This window comes from Agelaius phoeniceus, chromosome 30, assembly GCF_051311805.1.
Source record: "Agelaius phoeniceus isolate bAgePho1 chromosome 30, bAgePho1.hap1, whole genome shotgun sequence".
Taxonomy (NCBI): domain Eukaryota; kingdom Metazoa; phylum Chordata; class Aves; order Passeriformes; family Icteridae; genus Agelaius; species Agelaius phoeniceus.
In genome coordinates, this window is record NC_135294.1 from 1,628,812 (window position 1) to 1,655,995 (window position 27,184).

Below are 27,184 nucleotides of genomic sequence, written 5' to 3' on the forward strand. Positions count from 1 at the left end.
CCCTGGATGTCCTTGGAGCCCCAAAGGCCACCTTTCATCTGACACCCAGACCCTGGGGAAAGGACTTCTTTTTCCCCATGCAAAATGGCCTCTATTTGCAGCCTTTTCCCTGGCCAACAGAGCAGTGCCCAGTGAGAAATTTGCAAACTTTGCTGGATTCCTCCACAACTAAAGCTGCCAACAAGTAGGAGCTTGCAAGTCTCTAGAGCCCCAAAGGCCGCCTTTCATCTGACACCAAGACCCTGGGGACATGACTTTATTTCCCCCATGGAAAATGGGGTCAGTTTGAGGCCATTCGCCATGGCCATCTGCATCGTTCACGGTGTGAAATTTGGAAACTTGGCTGATTTTCTCCAAAAGTAAAGCTGCTGGCAAGGAGGAACCTGCAACTCCTGAGGGCCCCAGATTCCACCTTTCATCTGATACGCAGACCCTGGGCCAATGACTTCATTCTTCCCATGGAAAATGGCCCTCATTTCTGGCCTCTCGCCGTGACCAATAGGGTGGTGCCCAGCAAGAAATTTGCAATCTTTGCTGGATTTCTCCAAATCTAAAGCTGCCAATAAGTAGTACCCTGCAGCTCCTTAGAGCCCCAAAGGCCACCTTTCATCTGACACCCAGACCCTGGGGATAGGACTTTATTTTCCCCATGGAAAATGGGGTTAGTTTGAGGCCACTAGCCATGTTCATCTGCATCGTTCACGGTGTGAAATTTGCAATCATGGCTGATTTTCTCCAAAAGTAAAGCTGCTGGGATCGAGGAGCCTGCAACTCCTTAGAGCCCCAAAGGCCACCTTTCATCTGCAACCCAGACCCTGGGGAAAGGCCTTCTTTTTCCCATGGGAAATGGCCTCCGTTTGCAGCCACTCACCCTGGCAGAAAGAGGGGAGCCAAGCTAGAATTACCAAATCTTTGCTGGAGTTTTCCAAAAGTAAAGCTGGCAGCAACTAGGATCCTGTAAGTACTTAGAGCCTCAAAGGCCACCTTGAACATCGTACTGAGACACTGAGGAAAGGACATTTTTCCCATGGAAAAATCTGCATCGTTCCCGGTGTGAAATTTGCAATCATGGCTGATTTTCTCCAAAAGTAAAGCTGCTGGGAATGAGGACCCTGGATGTCCTTGGAGCCCCAAAGGCCACCTTTCATCTGACACCAAGACCCTGGGGAAAGGACTTCTTTTTCCCCATGGAAAATGGCCTCTATTTGCAGCCTTTTCCCTGGCCAACAGAGCAGTGCCCAGTGAGAAATTTGCAAACTTTGCTGGATTCCTCCACAACTAAAGCTGCCAACAAGTAGGAGCTTGCAAGTCTCTAGAGCCCCAAAGGCCGCCTTTCATCTGACACCAAGACCCTGGGGACATGACTTTATTTCCCCCATGGAAAATGGGGTCAGTTTGAGGCCATTCGCCATGGCCATCTGCATCGTTCACGGTGTGAAATTTGGAAACTTGGCTGATTTTCTCCAAAAGTAAAGCTGCTGGCAAGGAGGAACCTGCAACTCCTGAGGGCCCCAGATTCCACCTTTCATCTGATACGCAGACCCTGGGCCAATGACATCATTTTCCCCATGGAAAATGGCCCTCATTTCTGGCCTCTCGCCGTGACCAATAGGGTGGTGCCCAGCAAGAAATTTGCAAACTTTGCTGGATTTCTCCAAATCTAAAGCTGCCAATAAGTAGTACCCTGGAAGTCCTTAGAGCCCCAAAGGCCACCTTTCATCTGACACCAAGACCCTGGGGAAAGGACTTCTTTTTCCCCATGGAAAATGGCCTCCGTTTGCAGCCATTTGCCCTGGCCAACAGGGCAGTGCCCAGTGAGAAATTTGCAAACTTTGCTGGATTCCTCCACAACTAAAGCTGCCAACAAGTAGGAGCTTGCAAGTCTCTAGAGCCCCAAAGGCCACCTTTCATCTGACACCCAGACCCTGGGGATAGGACTTTATTTTCCCCATGGAAAATGGGGTCAGTTTGAGGCCATTCGCCATGGCCATCTGCATCGTTCAAGGTGTGAAATTTGGAAAGTTGGCTGATTTTCTCCAAAAGTAAAGCTGCTGGGAATGAGGACGCTGGAAGTCCTTGGAGCCTCAAAGTTCACCTTTCATCTGATACGCAGACCCTGGGGAGAGGTCTTCTTTTTCCCATGGGAAATGGCCTCCGTTTGCAGCCACTCACCCTGGCAGAAAGAGGGGAGACAAGGTAGAATTACCAAATCTTTGCTTCATTTTCCCAAAAGTAAAGTTGGCAGCAGCTAGGATCCTGTAAGTACTTAGAACCTCAAAGGCCACCTTGAACATATTACTGAGACCCTGGGAAAAGGACATTTTTCCCATGGAAAATGGCCTTCATTTGTGGCCACTTGGCCTGGCAGGCAGGGCAGTGCCAAGCGAGCAATTTGCAAACTCTGCTGGATTCTTCCAAAACAAAAGCTGCCAGCAACTAGGACGCTGCAAGTCCTTAGAGCCCCAGATGGCAACTTCCATCTGACACCCAGACCCTGGGGAAAGGACTTCTTCTCCCCATGCAAAATGGCCTCCATTTGCAGCCATTTGCCCTGGCCAACAGCGCAGTGCCCAGCAAGACAGTTTTTAACATTGCTGGATTCCTCCACAACTAAAGCTGCTAACAAGTAGGAGCTTGCAAGTCTCTAGAGCCCCAAAGGCCGCCTTTCATCTGACACCCAGACGCTGGGGAAAGGACTTCATTTTCCCCATGCAAAATGGGGCCAGTTTGAGGCCACTCGCCCTGCCCATCTGCATCGTTCCCGGTGTGAAATTTGGAAACTTGGCTGATTTTCTCCAAAAGTAAAGCTGCTGGCAAGGAGGAACCTGCAACTCCTGAGGGCCCCAGATGCCACCTTTCTTCTGATACGAAGACCCTGGGCCAATGACATCATTTTCCCCATGGAAAACGGCCTCTATTTGCAGCCTTTTCCCTGGCCAACAGAGCAGTGCCCAGTGAGAAATTTGCAAACTTTGCTGGATTCCTCCACAACTAAAGCTGCCAACAAGTAGGAGCTTGCAAGTCTCTAGAGCCCCAAAGGCCGCCTTTCATCTGACACCCAGACGCTGGGGAAAGGACTTCATTTTCCCCATGCAAAATGGGGCCAGTTTGAGGCCACTCGCCATGGCCATCTGCATCGTTCCCGGTGTGAAATTTGGAAACTTGGCTGATTTTCTCCAAAAGTAAAGCTGCTGGCAAGGAGGAACCTGCAACTCCTGAGGGCCCCAGATTCCACCTTTCATCTGATACGCAGACCCTGGGCCAATGACTTCATTCTTCCCATGGAAAATGGCCCTCATTTCTGGCCTCTCGCCGTGACCAATAGGGTGGTGCCCAGCAAGAAATTTGCAATCTTTGCTGGATTTCTCCAAATCTAAAGCTGCCAATAAGTAGTACCCTGCAGCTCCTTAGAGCCCCAAAGGCCACCTTTCATCTGACACCCAGACCCTGGGGATAGGACTTTATTTTCCCCATGGAAAATGGGGTTAGTTTGAGGCCACTAGCCATGTTCATCTGCATCGTTCACGGTGTGAAATTTGCAATCATGGCTGATTTTCTCCAAAAGTAAAGCTGCTGGGATCGAGGAGCCTGCAACTCCTTAGAGCCCCAAAGGCCACCTTTCATCTGCAACCCAGACCCTGGGGAAAGGCCTTCTTTTTCCCATGGGAAATGGCCTCCGTTTGCAGCCACTCACCCTGGCAGAAAGAGGGGAGCCAAGCTAGAATTACCAAATCTTTGCTGGAGTTTTCCAAAAGTAAAGCTGGCAGCAACTAGGATCCTGTAAGTACTTAGAGCCTCAAAGGCCACCTTGAACATCGTACTGAGACACTGAGGAAAGGACATTTTTCCCATGGAAAAATCTGCATCGTTCCCGGTGTGAAATTTGCAATCATGGCTGATTTTCTCCAAAAGTAAAGCTGCTGGGAATGAGGACCCTGGAAGTCCTTGGAGCCCCAAAGGCCACCTTTCATCTGACACCCAGACCCTGGGGAAAGGACTTCTTTTTCCCCAGGGAGAAAGGGGTCAGTTTGAGGCCATTCGCCATGGCCATCTGCATTGTTCACAGTGTGAAATTTGCAACCATGGCTGATTTTCTCCAAAAGTAAAGCTGCTGGCAAGGATGACCCTGGATGTCCTTGGAGCCCCAAAGGCCACCTTTCATCTGACACCCAGACCCTGGGGAAAGGACTTCTTTTTCCCCATGCAAAATGGCCTCTATTTGCAGCCTTTTCCCTGGCCAACAGAGCAGTGCCCAGTGAGAAATTTGCAAACTTTGCTGGATTCCTCCACAACTAAAGCTGCCAACAAGTAGGAGCTTGCAAGTCTCTAGAGCCCCAAAGGCCGCCTTTCATCTGACACCAAGACCCTGGGGACATGACTTTATTTCCCCCATGGAAAATGGGGTCAGTTTGAGGCCATTCGCCATGGCCATCTGCATCGTTCACGGTGTGAAATTTGGAAACTTGGCTGATTTTCTCCAAAAGTAAAGCTGCTGGCAAGGAGGAACCTGCAACTCCTGAGGGCCCCAGATTCCACCTTTCATCTGATACGCAGACCCTGGGCCAATGACATCATTTTCCCCATGGAAAATGGCCCTCATTTCTGGCCTCTCGACGTGACCAATAGGGTGGTGCCCAGCAAGAAATTTGCAAACTTTGCTGGATTTCTCCAAATCTAAAGCTGCCAATAAGTAGTACCCTGGAAGTCCTTAGAGCCCCAAAGGCCACCTTTCATCTGACACCAAGACCCTGGGGAAAGGACTTCTTTTTCCCCATGGAAAATGGCCTCCGTTTGCAGCCATTTGCCCTGGCCAACAGGGCAGTGCCCAGTGAGAAATTTGCAAACTTTGCTGGATTCCTCCACAACTAAAGCTGCCAACAAGTAGGAGCTTGCAAGTCTCTAGAGCCCCAAAGGCCACCTTTCATCTGACACCCAGACCCTGGGGATAGGACTTTATTTTCCCCATGGAAAATGGGGTCAGTTTGAGGCCATTCGCCATGGCCATCTGCATCGTTCAAGGTGTGAAATTTGGAAAGTTGGCTGATTTTCTCCAAAAGTAAAGCTGCTGGGAATGAGGACGCTGGAAGTCCTTGGAGCCTCAAAGTTCACCTTTCATCTGATACGCAGACCCTGGGGAGAGGTCTTCTTTTTCCCATGGGAAATGGCCTCCGTTTGCAGCCACTCACCCTGGCAGAAAGAGGGGAGACAAGGTAGAATTACCAAATCTTTGCTTCATTTTCCCAAAAGTAAAGTTGGCAGCAGCTAGGATCCTGTAAGTACTTAGAACCTCAAAGGCCACCTTGAACATATTACTGAGACCCTGGGAAAAGGACATTTTTCCCATGGAAAATGGCCTTCATTTCTGGCCACTTGGCCTGGCAGGCAGGGCAGTGCCAAGCGAGCAATTTGCAAACTCTGCTGGATTCTTCCAAAACAAAAGCTGCCAGCAACTAGGACGCGGCAAGTCCTTAGAGCCCCAGATGGCAACTTCCATCTGATACCCAGACCCTGGGGAAAGGACTTCTTCTCCCCATGCAAAATGGCCTCCATTTGCAGCCATTTGCCCTGGCCAACAGCGCAGTGCCCAGCAAGACAGTTTTTAACATTGCTGGATTCCTCCACAACTAAAGCTGCCAACAAGTAGGAGCTTGCAAGTCTCTAGAGCCCCAAAGGCCGCCTTTCATCTGACACCCAGACGCTGGGGAAAGGACTTCATTTTCCCCATGCAAAATGGGGCCAGTTTGAGGCCACTCGCCCTGCCCATCTGCATCGTTCCCGGTGTGAAATTTGGAAACTTGGCTGATTTTCTCCAAAAGTAAAGCTGCTGGCAAGGAGGAACCTGCAACTCCTGAGGGCCCCAGATGCCACCTTTCTTCTGATACGAAGACCCTGGGCCAATGACATCATTTTCCCCATGGAAAACGGCCTCTATTTGCAGCCTTTTCCCTGGCCAACAGAGCAGTGCCCAGTGAGAAATTTGCAAACTTTGCTGGATTCCTCCACAACTAAAGCTGCCAACAAGTAGGAGCTTGCAAGTCTCTAGAGCCCCAAAGGCCGCCTTTCATCTGACACCAAGACCCTGGGGACATGACTTTATTTCCCCCATGGAAAATGGGGTCAGTTTGAGGCCATTCGCCATGGCCATCTGCATCGTTCACAGTGTGAAATTTGGAAACTTGGCTGATTTTCTCCAAAAGTAAAGCTGCTGGCAAGGAGGAACCTGCAACTCCTGAGGGCCCCAGATTCCACCTTTCATCTGATACGCAGACCCTGGGCCAATGACATCATTTTCCCCATGGAAAATGGCCCTCATTTCTGGCCTCTCGCCGTGACCAATAGGGTGGTGCCCAGCAAGAAATTTGCAAACTTTGCTGGATTTCTCCAAATCTAAAGCTGCCAATAAGTAGTACCCTGGAAGTCCTTAGAGCCCCAAAGGCCACCTTTCATCTGACACCAAGACCCTGGGGAAAGGACTTCTTTTTCCCCATGGAAAATGGCCTCCGTTTGCAGCCATTTGCCCTGGCCAACAGGGCAGTGCCCAGTGAGAAATTTGCAAACTTTGCTGGATTCCTCCACAACTAAAGCTGCCAACAAGTAGGAGCTTGCAAGTCTCTAGAGCCCCAAAGGCCGCCTTTCATCTGACACCAAGACCCTGGGGACATGACTTTATTTCCCCCATGGAAAATGGGGTCAGTTTGAGGCCATTCGCCATGGCCATCTGCATCGTTCACGGTGTGAAATTTGGAAACTTGGCTGATTTTCTCCAAAAGTAAAGCTGCTGGCAAGGAGGAACCTGCAACTCCTGAGGGCCCCAGATTCCACCTTTCATCTGATACGCAGACCCTGGGCCAATGACATCATTTTCCCCATGGAAAATGGCCCTCATTTCTGGCCTCTCGACGTGACCAATAGGGTGGTGCCCAGCAAGAAATTTGCAAACTTTGCTGGATTTCTCCAAATCTAAAGCTGCCAATAAGTAGTACCCTGGAAGTCCTTAGAGCCCCAAAGGCCACCTTTCATCTGACACCAAGACCCTGGGGAAAGGACTTCTTTTTCCCCATGGAAAATGGCCTCCGTTTGCAGCCATTTGCCCTGGCCAACAGGGCAGTGCCCAGTGAGAAATTTGCAAACTTTGCTGGATTCCTCCACAACTAAAGCTGCCAACAAGTAGGAGCTTGCAAGTCTCTAGAGCCCCAAAGGCCACCTTTCATCTGACACCCAGACCCTGGGGATAGGACTTTATTTTCCCCATGGAAAATGGGGTCAGTTTGAGGCCATTCGCCATGGCCATCTGCATCGTTCAAGGTGTGAAATTTGGAAAGTTGGCTGATTTTCTCCAAAAGTAAAGCTGCTGGGAATGAGGAACCTGCAACTCCTGAGGGCCCCAGATTCCACCTTTCATCTGATACGCAGACCCTGGGCCAATGACATCATTTTCCCCATGGAAAATGGCCCTCATTTCTGGCCTCTCGCCGTGACCAATAGGGTGGTGCCCAGCAAGAAATTTGCAAACTTTGCTGGATTTCTCCAAATCTAAAGCTGCCAATAAGTAGTACCCTGGAAGTCCTTAGAGCCCCAAAGGCCACCTTTCATCTGACACCAAGACCCTGGGGAAAGGACTTCTTTTTCCCCATGGAAAATGGCCTCCGTTTGCAGCCATTTGCCCTGGCCAACAGGGCAGTGCCCAGTGAGAAATTTGCAAACTTTGCTGGATTCCTCCACAACTAAAGCTGCCAACAAGTAGGAGCTTGCAAGTCTCTAGAGCCCCAAAGGCCACCTTTCATCTGACACCCAGACCCTGGGGATAGGACTTTATTTTCCCCATGGAAAATGGGGTCAGTTTGAGGCCATTCGCCATGGCCATCTGCATCGTTCAAGGTGTGAAATTTGGAAAGTTGGCTGATTTTCTCCAAAAGTAAAGCTGCTGGGAATGAGGACGCTGGAAGTCCTTGGAGCCTCAAAGTTCACCTTTCATCTGATACGCAGACCCTGGGGAGAGGTCTTCTTTTTCCCATGGGAAATGGCCTCCGTTTGCAGCCACTCACCCTGGCAGAAAGAGGGGAGACAAGGTAGAATTACCAAATCTTTGCTTCATTTTCCCAAAAGTAAAGTTGGCAGCAGCTAGGATCCTGTAAGTACTTAGAACCTCAAAGGCCACCTTGAACATATTACTGAGACCCTGGGAAAAGGACATTTTTCCCATGGAAAATGGCCTTCATTTGTGGCCACTTGGCCTGGCAGGCAGGGCAGTGCCAAGCGAGCAATTTGCAAACTCTGCTGGATTCTTCCAAAACAAAAGCTGCCAGCAACTAGGACGCTGCAAGTCCTTAGAGCCCCAGATGGCAACTTCCATCTGACACCCAGACCCTGGGGAAAGGACTTCTTCTCCCCATGCAAAATGGCCTCCATTTGCAGCCATTTGCCCTGGCCAACAGCGCAGTGCCCAGCAAGACAGTTTTTAACATTGCTGGATTCCTCCACAACTAAAGCTGCCAACAAGTAGGAGCTTGCAAGTCTCTAGAGCCCCAAAGGCCGCCTTTCATCTGACACCCAGACGCTGGGGAAAGGACTTCATTTTCCCCATGCAAAATGGGGCCAGTTTGAGGCCACTCGCCCTGCCCATCTGCATCGTTCCCGGTGTGAAATTTGGAAACTTGGCTGATTTTCTCCAAAAGTAAAGCTGCTGGCAAGGAGGAACCTGCAACTCCTGAGGGCCCCAGATGCCACCTTTCTTCTGATACGAAGACCCTGGGCCAATGACATCATTTTCCCCATGGAAAACGGCCTCTATTTGCAGCCTTTTCCCTGGCCAACAGAGCAGTGCCCAGTGAGAAATTTGCAAACTTTGCTGGATTCCTCCACAACTAAAGCTGCCAACAAGTAGGAGCTTGCAAGTCTCTAGAGCCCCAAAGGCCGCCTTTCATCTGACACCCAGACGCTGGGGAAAGGACTTCATTTTCCCCATGCAAAATGGGGCCAGTTTGAGGCCACTCGCCATGGCCATCTGCATCGTTCCCGGTGTGAAATTTGGAAACTTGGCTGATTTTCTCCAAAAGTAAAGCTGCTGGCAAGGAGGAACCTGCAACTCCTGAGGGCCCCAGATTCCACCTTTCATCTGATACGCAGACCCTGGGCCAATGACTTCATTCTTCCCATGGAAAATGGCCCTCATTTCTGGCCTCTCGCCGTGACCAATAGGGTGGTGCCCAGCAAGAAATTTGCAATCTTTGCTGGATTTCTCCAAATCTAAAGCTGCCAATAAGTAGTACCCTGCAGCTCCTTAGAGCCCCAAAGGCCACCTTTCATCTGACACCCAGACCCTGGGGATAGGACTTTATTTTCCCCATGGAAAATGGGGTTAGTTTGAGGCCACTAGCCATGTTCATCTGCATCGTTCACGGTGTGAAATTTGCAATCATGGCTGATTTTCTCCAAAAGTAAAGCTGCTGGGATCGAGGAGCCTGCAACTCCTTAGAGCCCCAAAGGCCACCTTTCATCTGCAACCCAGACCCTGGGGAAAGGCCTTCTTTTTCCCATGGGAAATGGCCTCCGTTTGCAGCCACTCACCCTGGCAGAAAGAGGGGAGCCAAGCTAGAATTACCAAATCTTTGCTGGAGTTTTCCAAAAGTAAAGCTGGCAGCAACTAGGATCCTGTAAGTACTTAGAGCCTCAAAGGCCACCTTGAACATCGTACTGAGACACTGAGGAAAGGACATTTTTCCCATGGAAAAATCTGCATCGTTCCCGGTGTGAAATTTGCAATCATGGCTGATTTTCTCCAAAAGTAAAGCTGCTGGGAATGAGGACCCTGGAAGTCCTTGGAGCCCCAAAGGCCACCTTTCATCTGACACCCAGACCCTGGGGAAAGGACTTCTTTTTCCCCAGGGAGAAAGGGGTCAGTTTGAGGCCATTCGCCATGGCCATCTGCATTGTTCACAGTGTGAAATTTGCAACCATGGCTGATTTTCTCCAAAAGTAAAGCTGCTGGCAAGGATGACCCTGGATGTCCTTGGAGCCCCAAAGGCCACCTTTCATCTGACACCCAGACCCTGGGGAAAGGACTTCTTTTTCCCCATGGAAAATGGCCTCTATTTGCAGCCTTTTCCCTGGCCAACAGAGCAGTGCCCAGTGAGAAATTTGCAAACTTTGCTGGATTCCTCCACAACTAAAGCTGCCAACAAGTAGGAGCTTGCAAGTCTCTAGAGCCCCAAAGGCCGCCTTTCATCTGACACCAAGACCCTGGGGACATGACTTTATTTCCCCCATGGAAAATGGGGTCAGTTTGAGGCCATTCGCCATGGCCATCTGCATCGTTCACGGTGTGAAATTTGGAAACTTGGCTGATTTTCTCCAAAAGTAAAGCTGCTGGCAAGGAGGAACCTGCAACTCCTGAGGGCCCCAGATTCCACCTTTCATCTGATACGCAGACCCTGGGCCAATGACATCATTTTCCCCATGGAAAATGGCCCTCATTTCTGGCCTCTCGACGTGACCAATAGGGTGGTGCCCAGCAAGAAATTTGCAAACTTTGCTGGATTTCTCCAAATCTAAAGCTGCCAATAAGTAGTACCCTGGAAGTCCTTAGAGCCCCAAAGGCCACCTTTCATCTGACACCAAGACCCTGGGGAAAGGACTTCTTTTTCCCCATGGAAAATGGCCTCCGTTTGCAGCCATTTGCCCTGGCCAACAGGGCAGTGCCCAGTGAGAAATTTGCAAACTTTGCTGGATTCCTCCACAACTAAAGCTGCCAACAAGTAGGAGCTTGCAAGTCTCTAGAGCCCCAAAGGCCACCTTTCATCTGACACCCAGACCCTGGGGATAGGACTTTATTTTCCCCATGGAAAATGGGGTCAGTTTGAGGCCATTCGCCATGGCCATCTGCATCGTTCAAGGTGTGAAATTTGGAAAGTTGGCTGATTTTCTCCAAAAGTAAAGCTGCTGGGAATGAGGACGCTGGAAGTCCTTGGAGCCTCAAAGTTCACCTTTCATCTGATACGCAGACCCTGGGGAGAGGTCTTCTTTTTCCCATGGGAAATGGCCTCCGTTTGCAGCCACTCACCCTGGCAGAAAGAGGGGAGACAAGGTAGAATTACCAAATCTTTGCTTCATTTTCCCAAAAGTAAAGTTGGCAGCAGCTAGGATCCTGTAAGTACTTAGAACCTCAAAGGCCACCTTGAACATATTACTGAGACCCTGGGAAAAGGACATTTTTCCCATGGAAAATGGCCTTCATTTCTGGCCACTTGGCCTGGCAGGCAGGGCAGTGCCAAGCGAGCAATTTGCAAACTCTGCTGGATTCTTCCAAAACAAAAGCTGCCAGCAACTAGGACGCGGCAAGTCCTTAGAGCCCCAGATGGCAACTTCCATCTGACACCCAGACCCTGGGGAAAGGACTTCTTTTCCCCATGGAAAATGGCCTCCATTTGCAGCCATTTGCCCTAGCCAACAGTGCAGTGCCCAGTGAGAAATTTTTACACTTTGCTGGATTCCTGCTGAACTAACGCTGTTGGCAACTAGGAGCTTGCAAGTCCTTAGAGCCCCAAAGGCCACCTTTCATCTGACACCCAGCCCCTGGATACATGACTTAATTTCCCCCTGGGATACTGAGGTCAGTTTGAGGCCACTTGCCCTGGGCATCTGCATCATTCCCGTTTTGTAATTTGCAATCATGGCTGATTTTCTCCAAAACTAAAGCTGCTGGCAAGGCGGAACCTGGAAGTCCTTAGAGCCCCAGATGCCACCTTTCATTGATACCCAGACCCTGGGGGCATGACTTCATGGTCCGGATGGAAAATCGGATCAGTTTGAGGCCTTTCGCCCTGGCCATCTGCATCGTTCACGGTGTGAAATTTGCAAACTTGGCCGATTTTCTCCAAAACTAAAGCTGCTGGCAACGAGGACCCTGACACTCCTTAGGGCCCCAGATGCCACCTTTCATCTGATACGCAGACCCTGGGCCAATGACTTCATTTTCCCCATGGAAAATGTCCTCCATTTGCAGCCATTTGCCCTGGCCAAGAGGGCAGTTCCCAGTGAGAAATATTAAAACTTTGCTGGATTCCTGCAGGACTAAAGCTGTTGGCAACTAGAAGCTTGCAAGTCCTTAGAGCCCCAAAGGCCACCTTTCATCTGACCCCCTGACCCTGGGGACATGACTTCATTTTCCCCGGGGAGAAAGGGGTCAGTTTGAGGCCATTCGCCATGGCCATCTGCATTGTTCACGGTGTGAAATTTGCAATCATGGCTGATTTTCTCCGAAAGTAAAGCTGCTGGGATCGAGGACCCTGGAAGTCCTTATAGCCCCAAAGGCCACCTGTCATCTGACACCCAGACCCTGGGGAAAGGACTTCATTTTCCCCATGGAAAATGGCCTCCATTTCCAGCCTTTTTCCCTGGCCAACAGAGCAGTGCCCAGTGAGAAATTTGCAAACTTTGCTGGATTCCTCCACAACTAAAGCTGCCGGCAACTAGGAGCTTGCAAGTCTCTAGAGCCTCAAAGACCACCTTTCATCTGACACCCAGACCCTGGGGACATGACTTCATTTTCCCCATGGAAATTGGGGTTAGTTTGAGGCCACTTGCCCTGGCAATCTGCATAGTTCCCGTTTTGTAATTTGCAATCATGGCTGATTTTCTCCAAAACTAAAGCTGCTGGCAACGAGGACCCTTACACTCCTTAGGGCCCCAGATGCCACCTTTCATCTGATACGAAGACCCTGGGGAAAGGACTTCTTCTCCCCATGCAAAATGGCCTCCATTTGCAGCCATTTGCCCTGGCCAACAGCGCAGTGCCCAGCAAGACAGTTTTTAACATTGCTGGATTCCTCCACAACTAAAGCTGCCAACAAGTAGGAGCTTGCAAGTCTCTAGAGCCCCAAAGGCCGCCTTTCATCTGACACCCAGACGCTGGGGAAAGGACTTCATTTTCCCCATGCAAAATGGGGCCAGTTTGAGGCCACTCGCCCTGCCCATCTGCATCGTTCCCGGTGTGAAATTTGGAAAGTTGGCTGATTTTCTCCAAAAGTAAAGCTGCTGGCAAGGAGGAACCTGCAACTCCTGAGGGCCCCAGATTCCACCTTTCATCTGATACGCAGACCCTGGGCCAATGACTTCATTCTTCCCATGGAAAATGGCCCTCATTTCTGGCCTCTCGCCGTGACCAATAGGGTGGTGCCCAGCAAGAAATTTGCAATCTTTGCTGGATTTCTCCAAATCTAAAGCTGCCAATAAGTAGTACCCTGCAGCTCCTTAGAGCCCCAAAGGCCACCTTTCATCTGACACCAAGACCCTGGGGATAGGACTTTATTTTCCCCATGGAAAATGGGGTTAGTTTGAGGCCACTAGCCATGTTCATCTGCATCGTTCACGGTGTGAAATTTGCAATCATGGCTGATTTTCTCCAAAAGTAAAGCTGCTGGGATCGAGGAGCCTGCAACTCCTTAGAGCCCCAAAGGCCACCTTTCATCTGCAACCCAGACCCTGGGGAAAGGCCTTCTTTTTCCCATGGGAAATGGCCTCCGTTTGCAGCCACTCACCCTGGCAGAAAGAGGTGAGCCAAGCTAGAATTACCAAATCATTGCTGGAGTTTTCCAAAAGTAAAGCTGGCAGCAACTAGGATCCTGTAAGTACTTAGAGCCTCAAAGGCCACCTTGAACATAGTACTGAGACACTGAGGAAAGGACATTTTTCCCATGGAAAAATCTGCATCGTTCCCGGTGTGAAATTTGCAATCATGGCTGATTTTCTCCAAAAGTAAAGCTGCTGGGAATGAGGACCCTGGAAGTCCTTGGAGCCCCAAAGGCCACCTTTCATCTGACACCCAGACCCTGGGGAAAGGACTTCTTTTTCCCCAGGGAGAAAGGGGTCAGTTTGAGGCCATTCGCCATGGCCATCTGCATTGTTCACAGTGTGAAATTTGCAACCATGGCTGATTTTCTCCAAAAGTAAAGCTGCTGGCAAGGATGACCCTGGATGTCCTTGGAGCCCCAAAGGCCACCTTTCATCGGACACCCAGACCCTGGGGAAAGGACTTCTTTTTCCCCATGGAAAATGGCCTCCATTTCCAGCCTTTTCCCTGGCCAACAGAGCAGTGCCCAGTGAGAAATTTGCAAACTTTGCTGGATTCCTCCACAACTAAAGCTGCCAACAAGTAGGAGCTTGCAAGTCTCTAGAGCCCCAAAGGCCGCCTTTCATCTGACACCAAGACCCTGGGGACATGACTTTATTTCCCCCATGGAAAATGGGGTCAGTTTGAGGCCATTCGCCATGGCCATCTGCATCGTTCACGGTGTGAAATTTGGAAACTTGGCTGATTTTCTCCAAAAGTAAAGCTGCTGGCAAGGAGGACCCTTACAATCCTTAGGGCCCCAGATTCCACCTTTCATCTGATACGCAGACCCTGGGCCAATGACATCATTTTCCCCATGGAAAATGGCCCTCATTTCTGGCCTCTCGACGTGACCAATAGGGTGGTGCCCAGCAAGAAATTTGCAAACTTTGCTGGATTTCTCCAAATCTAAAGCTGCCAATAAGTAGTACCCTGGAAGTCCTTAGAGCCCCAAAGGCCACCTTTCATCTGACACCAAGACCCTGGGGAAAGGACTTCTTTTTCCCCATGGAAAATGGCCTCCGTTTGCAGCCATTTGCCCTGGCCAACAGGGCAGTGCCCAGTGAGAAATTTGCAAACTTTGCTGGATTCCTCCACAACTAAAGCTGCCAACAAGTAGGAGCTTGCAAGTCTCTAGAGCCCCAAAGGCCACCTTTCATCTGACACCCAGACCCTGGGGATAGGACTTTATTTTCCCCATGGAAAATGGGGTCAGTTTGAGGCCATTCGCCATGGCCATCTGCATCGTTCAAGGTGTGAAATTTGGAAAGTTGGCTGATTTTCTCCAAAAGTAAAGCTGCTGGGAATGAGGACGCTGGAAGTCCTTGGAGCCTCAAAGTTCACCTTTCATCTGATACGCAGACCCTGGGGAGAGGTCTTCTTTTTCCCATGGGAAATGGCCTCCGTTTGCAGCCACTCACCCTGGCAGAAAGAGGGGAGACAAGGTAGAATTACCAAATCTTTGCTTCATTTTCCCAAAAGTAAAGTTGGCAGCAGCTAGGATCCTGTAAGTACTTAGAACCTCAAAGGCCACCTTGAACATATTACTGAGACCCTGGGAAAAGGACATTTTTCCCATGGAAAATGGCCTTCATTTCTGGCCACTTGGCCTGGCAGGCAGGGCAGTGCCAAGCGAGCAATTTGCAAACTCTGCTGGATTCTTCCAAAACAAAAGCTGCCAGCAACTAGGACGCGGCAAGTCCTTAGAGCCCCAGATGGCAACTTCCATCTGACACCCAGACCCTGGGGAAAGGACTTCTTTTCCCCATGGAAAATGGCCTCCATTTGCAGCCATTTGCCCTAGCCAACAGTGCAGTGCCCAGTGAGAAATTTTTACACTTTGCTGGATTCCTGCTGAACTAACGCTGTTGGCAACTAGGAGCTTGCAAGTCCTTAGAGCCCCAAAGGCCACCTTTCATCTGACACCCAGCCCCTGGATACATGACTTAATTTCCCCCTGGGATACTGAGGTCAGTTTGAGGCCACTTGCCCTGGGCATCTGCATCATTCCCGTTTTGTAATTTGCAATCATGGCTGATTTTCTCCAAAACTAAAGCTGCTGGCAAGGCGGAACCTGGAAGTCCTTAGAGCCCCAGATGCCACCTTTCATTGATACCCAGACCCTGGGGGCATGACTTCATGGTCCGGATGGAAAATCGGATCAGTTTGAGGCCTTTCGCCCTGGCCATCTGCATCGTTCACGGTGTGAAATTTGCAAACTTGGCCGATTTTCTCCAAAACTAAAGCTGCTGGCAACGAGGACCCTGACACTCCTTAGGGCCCCAGATGCCACCTTTCATCTGATACGCAGACCCTGGGCCAATGACTTCATTTTCCCCATGGAAAATGTCCTCCATTTGCAGCCATTTGCCCTGGCCAAGAGGGCAGTTCCCAGTGAGAAATATTAAAACTTTGCTGGATTCCTGCAGGACTAAAGCTGTTGGCAACTAGAAGCTTGCAAGTCCTTAGAGCCCCAAAGGCCACCTTTCATCTGACCCCCTGACCCTGGGGACATGACTTCATTTTCCCCGGGGAGAAAGGGGTCAGTTTGAGGCCATTCGCCACGGCCATCTGCATTGTTCACGGTGTGAAATTTGCAATAATGGCTGATTTTCTCCAAAAGTAAAGCTGCTGGGATCGAGGACCCTGGAAGTCCTTATAGCCCCAAAGGCCACCTGTCATCTGACACCCAGACCCTGGGGAAAGGACTTCATTTTCCCCATGGAAAATGGCCTCCATTTCCAGCCTTTTTCCCTGGCCAACAGAGCAGTGCCCAGTGAGAAATTTGCAAACTTTGCTGGATTCCTCCACAACTAAAGCTGCCGGCAACTAGGAGCTTGCAAGTCCTTAGAGCCTCAAAGACCACCTTTCATCTGACACCCAGACCCTGGGGACATGACTTCATTTTCCCCATGGAAATTGGGGTTAGTTTGAGGCCACTCGCCCTGGCAATCTGCATAGTTCCCGTTTTGTAATTTGCAATCATGGCTGATTTTCTCCAAAACTAAAGCTGCTGGCAACGAGGACCCTTACACCCCCTAGGGCCCCAGATGCCACCTTTCATCTTATACGAAGACCCTGGGCCAATGACATCATTTTCCCCATGGAAAATGGCCTCTATTTGCAGCCTTTTCCCTGGCCAACAGAGCAGTGCCCAGTGAGAAATTTGCAAACTTTGCTGGATTCCTCCACAACTAAAGCTGCCAACAAGTAGGAGCTTGCAAGTCTCTAGAGCCCCAAAGGCCGCCTTTCATCTGACACCAAGACCCTGGGGACATGACTTTATTTCCCCCATGGAAAATGGGGTCAGTTTGAGGCCATTCGCCATGGCCATCTGCATCGTTCACGGTGTGAAATTTGGAAACTTGGCTGATTTTCTCCAAAAGTAAAGCTGCTGGCAAGGAGGAACCTGCAACTCCTGAGGGCCCCAGATTCCACCTTTCATCTGATACGCAGACCCTGGGCCAATGACATCATTTTCCCCATGGAAAATGGCCCTCATTTCTGGCCTCTCGACGTGACCAATAGGGTGGTGCCCAGCAAGAAATTTGCAAACTTTGCTGGATTTCTCCAAATCTAAAGCTGCCAATAAGTAGTACCCTGGAAGTCCTTAGAGCCCCAAAGGCCACCTTTCATCTGACACCAAGACCCTGGGGAAAGGACTTCTTTTTCCCCATGGAAAATGGCCTCCGTTTGCAGCCATTTGCCCTGGCCAACAGGGCAGTGCCCAGTGAGAAATTTGCAAACTTTGCTGGATTCCTCCACAACTAAAGCTGCCAACAAGTAGGAGCTTGCAAGTCTCTAGAGCCCCAAAGGCCACCTTTCATCTGACACCCAGACCCTGGGGATAGGACTTTATTTTCCCCATGGAAAATGGGGTCAGTTTGAGGCCATTCGCCATGGCCATCTGCATCGTTCAAGGTGTGAAATTTGGAAAGTTGGCTGATTTTCTCCAAAAGTAAAGCTGCTGGGAATGAGGACGCTGGAAGTCCTTGGAGCCTCAAAGTTCACCTTTCATCTGATACGCAGACCCTGGGGAGAGGTCTTCTTTTTCCCATGGGAAATGGCCTCCGTTTGCAGCCACTCACCCTGGCAGAAAGAGGGGAGACAAGGTAGAATTACCAAATCTTTGCTTCATTTTCCCAAAAGTAAAGTTGGCAGCAGCTAGGATCCTGTAAGTACTTAGAACCTCAAAGGCCACCTTGAACATATTACTGAGACCCTGGGAAAAGGACATTTTTCCCATGGAAAATGGCCTTCATTTCTGGCCACTTGGCCTGGCAGGCAGGGCAGTGCCAAGCGAGCAATTTGCAAACTCTGCTGGATTCTTCCAAAACAAAAGCTGCCAGCAACTAGGACGCTGCAAGTCCTTAGAGCCCCAGATGGCAACTTCCATCTGATACCCAGACCCTGGGGAAAGGACTTCTTCTCCCCATGCAAAATGGCCTCCATTTGCAGCCATTTGCCCTGGCCAACAGCGCAGTGCCCAGCAAGACAGTTTTTAACATTGCTGGATTCCTCCACAACTAAAGCTGCCAACAAGTAGGAGCTTGCAAGTCTCTAGAGCCCCAAAGGCCGCCTTTCATCTGACACCCAGATGCTGGGGAAAGGACTTCATTTTCCCCATGCAAAATGGGGCCAGTTTGAGGCCACTCGCCCTGCCCATCTGCATCGTTCCCGGTGTGAAATTTGGAAACTTGGCTGATTTTCTCCAAAAGTAAAGCTGCTGGCAAGGAGGAACCTGCAACTCCTGAGGGCCCCAGATTCCACCTTTCATCTGATACGCAGACCCTGGGCCAATGACTTCATTCTTCCCATGGAAAATGGCCCTCATTTCTGGCCTCTCGCCGTGACCAATAGGGTGGTGCCCAGCAAGAAATTTGCAATCTTTGCTGGATTTCTCCAAATCTAAAGCTGCCAATAAGTAGTACCCTGCAGCTCCTTAGAGCCCCAAAGGCCACCTTTCATCTGACACCCAGACCCTGGGGATAGGACTTTATTTTCCCCATGGAAAATGGGGTTAGTTTGAGGCCACTAGCCATGTTCATCTGCATCGTTCACGGTGTGAAATTTGCAATCATGGCTGATTTTCTCCAAAAGTAAAGCTGCTGGGATCGAGGAGCCTGCAACTCCTTAGAGCCCCAAAGGCCACCTTTCATCTGCAACCCAGACCCTGGGGAAAGGCCTTCTTTTTCCCATGGGAAATGGCCTCCGTTTGCAGCCACTCACCCTGGCAGAAAGAGGGGAGCCAAGCTAGAATTACCAAATCTTTGCTGGAGTTTTCCAAAAGTAAAGCTGGCAGCAACTAGGATCCTGTAAGTACTTAGAGCCTCAAAGGCCACCTTGAACATCGTACTGAGACACTGAGGAAAGGACATTTTTCCCATGGAAAAATCTGCATCGTTCCCGGTGTGAAATTTGCAATCATGGCTGATTTTCTCCAAAAGTAAAGCTGCTGGGAATGAGGACCCTGGATGTCCTTGGAGCCCCAAAGGCCACCTTTCATCTGACACCCAGACCCTGGGGAAAGGACTTCTTTTTCCCCATGCAAAATGGCCTCTATTTGCAGCCTTTTCCCTGGCCAACAGAGCAGTGCCCAGTGAGAAATTTGCAAACTTTGCTGGATTCCTCCACAACTAAAGCTGCCAACAAGTAGGAGCTTGCAAGTCTCTAGAGCCCCAAAGGCCGCCTTTCATCTGACACCAAGACCCTGGGGACATGACTTTATTTCCCCCATGGAAAATGGGGTCAGTTTGAGGCCATTCGCCATGGCCATCTGCATCGTTCACGGTGTGAAATTTGGAAACTTGGCTGATTTTCTCCAAAAGTAAAGCTGCTGGCAAGGAGGAACCTGCAACTCCTGAGGGCCCCAGATTCCACCTTTCATCTGATACGCAGACCCTGGGCCAATGACATCATTTTCCCCATGGAAAATGGCCCTCATTTCTGGCCTCTCGACGTGACCAATAGGGTGGTGCCCAGCAAGAAATTTGCAAACTTTGCTGGATTTCTCCAAATCTAAAGCTGCCAATAAGTAGTACCCTGGAAGTCCTTAGAGCCCCAAAGGCCACCTTTCATCTGACACCAAGACCCTGGGGAAAGGACTTCTTTTTCCCCATGGAAAATGGCCTCCGTTTGCAGCCATTTGCCCTGGCCAACAGGGCAGTGCCCCTTGAGAAATTTGCAAACTTTGCTGGATTCCTCCACAACTAAAGCTGCCAACAAGTAGGAGCTTGCAAGTCTCTAGAGCCCCAAAGGCCACCTTTCATCTGACACCCAGACCCTGGGGATAGGACTTTATTTTCCCCATGGAAAATGGGGTCAGTTTGAGGCCATTCGCCATGGCCATCTGCATCGTTCAAGGTGTGAAATTTGGAAAGTTGGCTGATTTTCTCCAAAAGTAAAGCTGCTGGGAATGAGGACGCTGGAAGTCCTTGGAGCCTCAAAGTTCACCTTTCATCTGATACGCAGACCCTGGGGAGAGGTCTTCTTTTTCCCATGGGAAATGGCCTCCGTTTGCAGCCACTCACCCTGGCAGAAAGAGGGGAGACAAGGTAGAATTACCAAATCTTTGCTTCATTTTCCCAAAAGTAAAGTTGGCAGCAGCTAGGATCCTGTAAGTACTTAGAACCTCAAAGGCCACCTTGAACATATTACTGAGACCCTGGGAAAAGGACATTTTTCCCATGGAAAATGGCCTTCATTTCTGGCCACTTGGCCTGGCAGGCAGGGCAGTGCCAAGCGAGCAATTTGCAAACTCTGCTGGATTCTTCCAAAACAAAAGCTGCCAGCAACTAGGACGCGGCAAGTCCTTAGAGCCCCAGATGGCAACTTCCATCTGACACCCAGACCCTGGGGAAAGGACTTCTTTTCCCCATGGAAAATGGCCTCCATTTGCAGCCATTTGCCCTAGCCAACAGTGCAGTGCCCAGTGAGAAATTTTTACACTTTGCTGGATTCCTGCTGAACTAACGCTGTTGGCAACTAGGAGCTTGCAAGTCCTTAGAGCCCCAAAGGCCACCTTTCATCTGACACCCAGCCCCTGGATACATGACTTAATTTCCCCCTGGGATACTGAGGTCAGTTTGAGGCCACTTGCCCTGGGCATCTGCATCATTCCCGTTTTGTAATTTGCAATCATGGCTGATTTTCTCCAAAACTAAAGCTGCTGGCAAGGCGGAACCTGGAAGTCCTTAGAGCCCCAGATGCCACCTTTCATTGATACCCAGACCCTGGGGGCATGACTTCATGGTCCGGATGGAAAATCGGATCAGTTTGAGGCCTTTCGCCCTGGCCATCTGCATCGTTCACGGTGTGAAATTTGCAAACTTGGCCGATTTTCTCCAAAACTAAAGCTGCTGGCAACGAGGACCCTGACACTCCTTAGGGCCCCAGATGCCACCTTTCATCTGATACGCAGACCCTGGGCCAATGACTTCATTTTCCCCATGGAAAATGTCCTCCATTTGCAGCCATTTGCCCTGGCCAAGAGGGCAGTTCCCAGTGAGAAATATTAAAACTTTGCTGGATTCCTGCAGGACTAAAGCTGTTGGCAACTAGAAGCTTGCAAGTCCTTAGAGCCCCAAAGGCCACCTTTCATCTGACCCCCTGACCCTGGGGACATGACTTCATTTTCCCCGGGGAGAAAGGGGTCAGTTTGAGGCCATTCGCCACGGCCATCTGCATTGTTCACGGTGTGAAATTTGCAATCATGGCTGATTTTCTCCAAAAGTAAAGCTGCTGGGATCGAGGACCCTGGAAGTCCTTATAGCCCCAAAGGCCACCTGTCATCTGACACCCAGACCCTGGGGAAAGGACTTCATTTTCCCCATGGAAAATGGCCTCCATTTCCAGCCTTTTTCCCTGGCCAACAGAGCAGTGCCCAGTGAGAAATTTGCAAACTTTGCTGGATTCCTCCACAACTAAAGCTGCCGGCAACTAGGAGCTTGCAAGTCCTTAGAGCCTCAAAGACCACCTTTCATCTGACACCCAGACCCTGGGGACATGACTTCATTTTCCCCATGGAAATTGGGGTTAGTTTGAGGCCACTCGCCCTGGCAATCTGCATAGTTCCCGTTTTGTAATTTGCAATCATGGCTGATTTTCTCCAAAACTAAAGCTGCTGGCAACGAGGACCCTTACACTCCTTAGGGCCCAAGATGCCACCTTTCATCTGATACGAAGACCCTGGGCCAATGACATCATTTTCCCCATGGAAAATGGCCTCTATTTGCAGCCTTTTCCCTGGCCAACAGAGCAGTGCCCAGTGAGAAATTTGCAAACTTTGCTGGATTCCTCCACAACTAAAGCTGCCAACAAGTAGGAGCTTGCAAGTCTCTAGAGCCCCAAAGGCCGCCTTTCATCTGACACCCAGACGCTGGGGAAAGGACTTCATTTTCCCCATGCAAAATGGGGCCAGTTTGAGGCCACTCGCCCTGCCCATCTGCATCGTTCCCGGTGTGAAATTTGGAAACTTGGCTGATTTTCTCCAAAAGTAAAGCTGCTGGCAAGGAGGAACCTGCAACTCCTGAGGGCCCCAGATTCCACCTTTCATCTGATACGCAGACCCTGGGCCAATGACTTCATTCTTCCCATGGAAAATGGCCCTCATTTCTGGCCTCTCGCCGTGACCAATAGGGTGGTGCCCAGCAAGAAATTTGCAATCTTTGCTGGATTTCTCCAAATCTAAAGCTGCCAATAAGTAGTACCCTGCAGCTCCTTAGAGCCCCAAAGGCCACCTTTCATCTGACACCCAGACCCTGGGGATAGGACTTTATTTTCCCCATGGAAAATGGGGTTAGTTTGAGGCCACTAGCCATGTTCATCTGCATCGTTCACGGTGTGAAATTTGCAATCATGGCTGATTTTCTCCAAAAGTAAAGCTGCTGGGATCGAGGAGCCTGCAACTCCTTAGAGCCCCAAAGGCCACCTTTCATCTGCAACCCAGACCCTGGGGAAAGGCCTTCTTTTTCCCATGGGAAATGGCCTCCGTTTGCAGCCACTCACCCTGGCAGAAAGAGGGGAGCCAAGCTAGAATTACCAAATCTTTGCTGGAGTTTTCCAAAAGTAAAGCTGGCAGCAACTAGGATCCTGTAAGTACTTAGAGCCTCAAAGGCCACCTTGAACATCGTACTGAGACACTGAGGAAAGGACATTTTTCCCATGGAAAAATCTGCATCGTTCCCGGTGTGAAATTTGCAATCATGGCTGATTTTCTCCAAAAGTAAAGCTGCTGGGAATGAGGACCCTGGAAGTCCTTGGAGCCCCAAAGGCCACCTTTCATCTGACACCCAGACCCTGGGGAAAGGACTTCTTTTTCCCCAGGGAGAAAGGGGTCAGTTTGAGGCCATTCGCCATGGCCATCTGCATTGTTCACAGTGTGAAATTTGCAACCATGGCTGATTTTCTCCAAAAGTAAAGCTGCTGGCAAGGATGACCCTGGATGTCCTTGGAGCCCCAAAGGCCACCTTTCATCTGACACCCAGACCCTGGGGAAAGGACTTCTTTTTCCCCATGCAAAATGGCCTCTATTTGCAGCCTTTTCCCTGGCCAACAGAGCAGTGCCCAGTGAGAAATTTGCAAACTTTGCTGGATTCCTCCACAACTAAAGCTGCCAACAAGTAGGAGCTTGCAAGTCTCTAGAGCCCCAAAGGCCGCCTTTCATCTGACACCAAGACCCTGGGGACATGACTTTATTTCCCCCATGGAAAATGGGGTCAGTTTGAGGCCATTCGCCATGGCCATCTGCATCGTTCACGGTGTGAAATTTGGAAACTTGGCTGATTTTCTCCAAAAGTAAAGCTGCTGGCAAGGAGGAACCTGCAACTCCTGAGGGCCCCAGATTCCACCTTTCATCTGATACGCAGACCCTGGGCCAATGACTTCATTCTTCCCATGGAAAATGGCCCTCATTTCTGGCCTCTCGCCGTGACCAATAGGGTGGTGCCCAGCAAGAAATTTGCAATCTTTGCTGGATTTCTCCAAATCTAAAGCTGCCAATAAGTAGTACCCTGCAGCTCCTTAGAGCCCCAAAGGCCACCTTTCATCTGACACCCAGACCCTGGGGATAGGACTTTATTTTCCCCATGGAAAATGGGGTTAGTTTGAGGCCACTAGCCATGTTCATCTGCATCGTTCACGGTGTGAAATTTGCAATCATGGCTGATTTTCTCCAAAAGTAAAGCTGCTGGGATCGAGGAGCCTGCAACTCCTTAGAGCCCCAAAGGCCACCTTTCATCTGCAACCCAGACCCTGGGGAAAGGCCTTCTTTTTCCCATGGGAAATGGCCTCCGTTTGCAGCCACTCACCCTGGCAGAAAGAGGGGAGCCAAGCTAGAATTACCAAATCTTTGCTGGAGTTTTCCAAAAGTAAAGCTGGCAGCAACTAGGATCCTGTAAGTACTTAGAGCCTCAAAGGCCACCTTGAACATCGTACTGAGACACTGAGGAAAGGACATTTTTCCCATGGAAAAATCTGCATCGTTCCCGGTGTGAAATTTGCAATCATGGCTGATTTTCTCCAAAAGTAAAGCTGCTGGGAATGAGGACCCTGGATGTCCTTGGAGCCCCAAAGGCCACCTTTCATCTGACACCAAGACCCTGGGGAAAGGACTTCTTTTTCCCCATGGAAAATGGCCTCTATTTGCAGCCTTTTCCCTGGCCAACAGAGCAGTGCCCAGTGAGAAATTTGCAAACTTTGCTGGATTCCTCCACAACTAAAGCTGCCAACAAGTAGGAGCTTGCAAGTCTCTAGAGCCCCAAAGGCCGCCTTTCATCTGACACCAAGACCCTGGGGACATGACTTTATTTCCCCCATGGAAAATGGGGTCAGTTTGAGGCCATTCGCCATGGCCATCTGCATCGTTCACGGTGTGAAATTTGGAAACTTGGCTGATTTTCTCCAAAAGTAAAGCTGCTGGCAAGGAGGAACCTGCAACTCCTGAGGGCCCCAGATTCCACCTTTCATCTGATACGCAGACCCTGGGCCAATGACATCATTTTCCCCATGGAAAATGGCCCTCATTTCTGGCCTCTCGCCGTGACCAATAGGGTGGTGCCCAGCAAGAAATTTGCAAACTTTGCTGGATTTCTCCAAATCTAAAGCTGCCAATAAGTAGTACCCTGGAAGTCCTTAGAGCCCCAAAGGCCACCTTTCATCTGACACCAAGACCCTGGGGAAAGGACTTCTTTTTCCCCATGGAAAATGGCCTCCGTTTGCAGCCATTTGCCCTGGCCAACAGGGCAGTGCCCAGTGAGAAATTTGCAAACTTTGCTGGATTCCTCCACAACTAAAGCTGCCAACAAGTAGGAGCTTGCAAGTCTCTAGAGCCCCAAAGGCCACCTTTCATCTGACACCCAGACCCTGGGGATAGGACTTTATTTTCCCCATGGAAAATGGGGTCAGTTTGAGGCCATTCGCCATGGCCATCTGCATCGTTCAAGGTGTGAAATTTGGAAAGTTGGCTGATTTTCTCCAAAAGTAAAGCTGCTGGGAATGAGGACGCTGGAAGTCCTTGGAGCCTCAAAGTTCACCTTTCATCTGATACGCAGACCCTGGGGAGAGGTCTTCTTTTTCCCATGGGAAATGGCCTCCGTTTGCAGCCACTCACCCTGGCAGAAAGAGGGGAGACAAGGTAGAATTACCAAATCTTTGCTTCATTTTCCCAAAAGTAAAGTTGGCAGCAGCTAGGATCCTGTAAGTACTTAGAACCTCAAAGGCCACCTTGAACATATTACTGAGACCCTGGGAAAAGGACATTTTTCCCATGGAAAATGGCCTTCATTTGTGGCCACTTGGCCTGGCAGGCAGGGCAGTGCCAAGCGAGCAATTTGCAAACTCTGCTGGATTCTTCCAAAACAAAAGCTGCCAGCAACTAGGACGCTGCAAGTCCTTAGAGCCCCAGATGGCAACTTCCATCTGACACCCAGACCCTGGGGAAAGGACTTCTTCTCCCCATGCAAAATGGCCTCCATTTGCAGCCATTTGCCCTGGCCAACAGCGCAGTGCCCAGCAAGACAGTTTTTAACATTGCTGGATTCCTCCACAACTAAAGCTGCTAACAAGTAGGAGCTTGCAAGTCTCTAGAGCCCCAAAGGCCGCCTTTCATCTGACACCCAGACGCTGGGGAAAGGACTTCATTTTCCCCATGCAAAATGGGGCCAGTTTGAGGCCACTCGCCCTGCCCATCTGCATCGTTCCCGGTGTGAAATTTGGAAACTTGGCTGATTTTCTCCAAAAGTAAAGCTGCTGGCAAGGAGGAACCTGCAACTCCTGAGGGCCCCAGATGCCACCTTTCTTCTGATACGAAGACCCTGGGCCAATGACATCATTTTCCCCATGGAAAACGGCCTCTATTTGCAGCCTTTTCCCTGGCCAACAGAGCAGTGCCCAGTGAGAAATTTGCAAACTTTGCTGGATTCCTCCACAACTAAAGCTGCCAACAAGTAGGAGCTTGCAAGTCTCTAGAGCCCCAAAGGCCGCCTTTCATCTGACACCCAGACGCTGGGGAAAGGACTTCATTTTCCCCATGCAAAATGGGGCCAGTTTGAGGCCACTCGCCATGGCCATCTGCATCGTTCCCGGTGTGAAATTTGGAAACTTGGCTGATTTTCTCCAAAAGTAAAGCTGCTGGCAAGGAGGAACCTGCAACTCCTGAGGGCCCCAGATTCCACCTTTCATCTGATACGCAGACCCTGGGCCAATGACTTCATTCTTCCCATGGAAAATGGCCCTCATTTCTGGCCTCTCGCCGTGACCAATAGGGTGGTGCCCAGCAAGAAATTTGCAATCTTTGCTGGATTTCTCCAAATCTAAAGCTGCCAATAAGTAGTACCCTGCAGCTCCTTAGAGCCCCAAAGGCCACCTTTCATCTGACACCCAGACCCTGGGGATAGGACTTTATTTTCCCCATGGAAAATGGGGTTAGTTTGAGGCCACTAGCCATGTTCATCTGCATCGTTCACGGTGTGAAATTTGCAATCATGGCTGATTTTCTCCAAAAGTAAAGCTGCTGGGATCGAGGAGCCTGCAACTCCTTAGAGCCCCAAAGGCCACCTTTCATCTGCAACCCAGACCCTGGGGAAAGGCCTTCTTTTTCCCATGGGAAATGGCCTCCGTTTGCAGCCACTCACCCTGGCAGAAAGAGGGGAGCCAAGCTAGAATTACCAAATCTTTGCTGGAGTTTTCCAAAAGTAAAGCTGGCAGCAACTAGGATCCTGTAAGTACTTAGAGCCTCAAAGGCCACCTTGAACATCGTACTGAGACACTGAGGAAAGGACATTTTTCCCATGGAAAAATCTGCATCGTTCCCGGTGTGAAATTTGCAATCATGGCTGATTTTCTCCAAAAGTAAAGCTGCTGGGAATGAGGACCCTGGAAGTCCTTGGAGCCCCAAAGGCCACCTTTCATCTGACACCCAGACCCTGGGGAAAGGACTTCTTTTTCCCCAGGGAGAAAGGGGTCAGTTTGAGGCCATTCGCCATGGCCATCTGCATTGTTCACAGTGTGAAATTTGCAACCATGGCTGATTTTCTCCAAAAGTAAAGCTGCTGGCAAGGATGACCCTGGATGTCCTTGGAG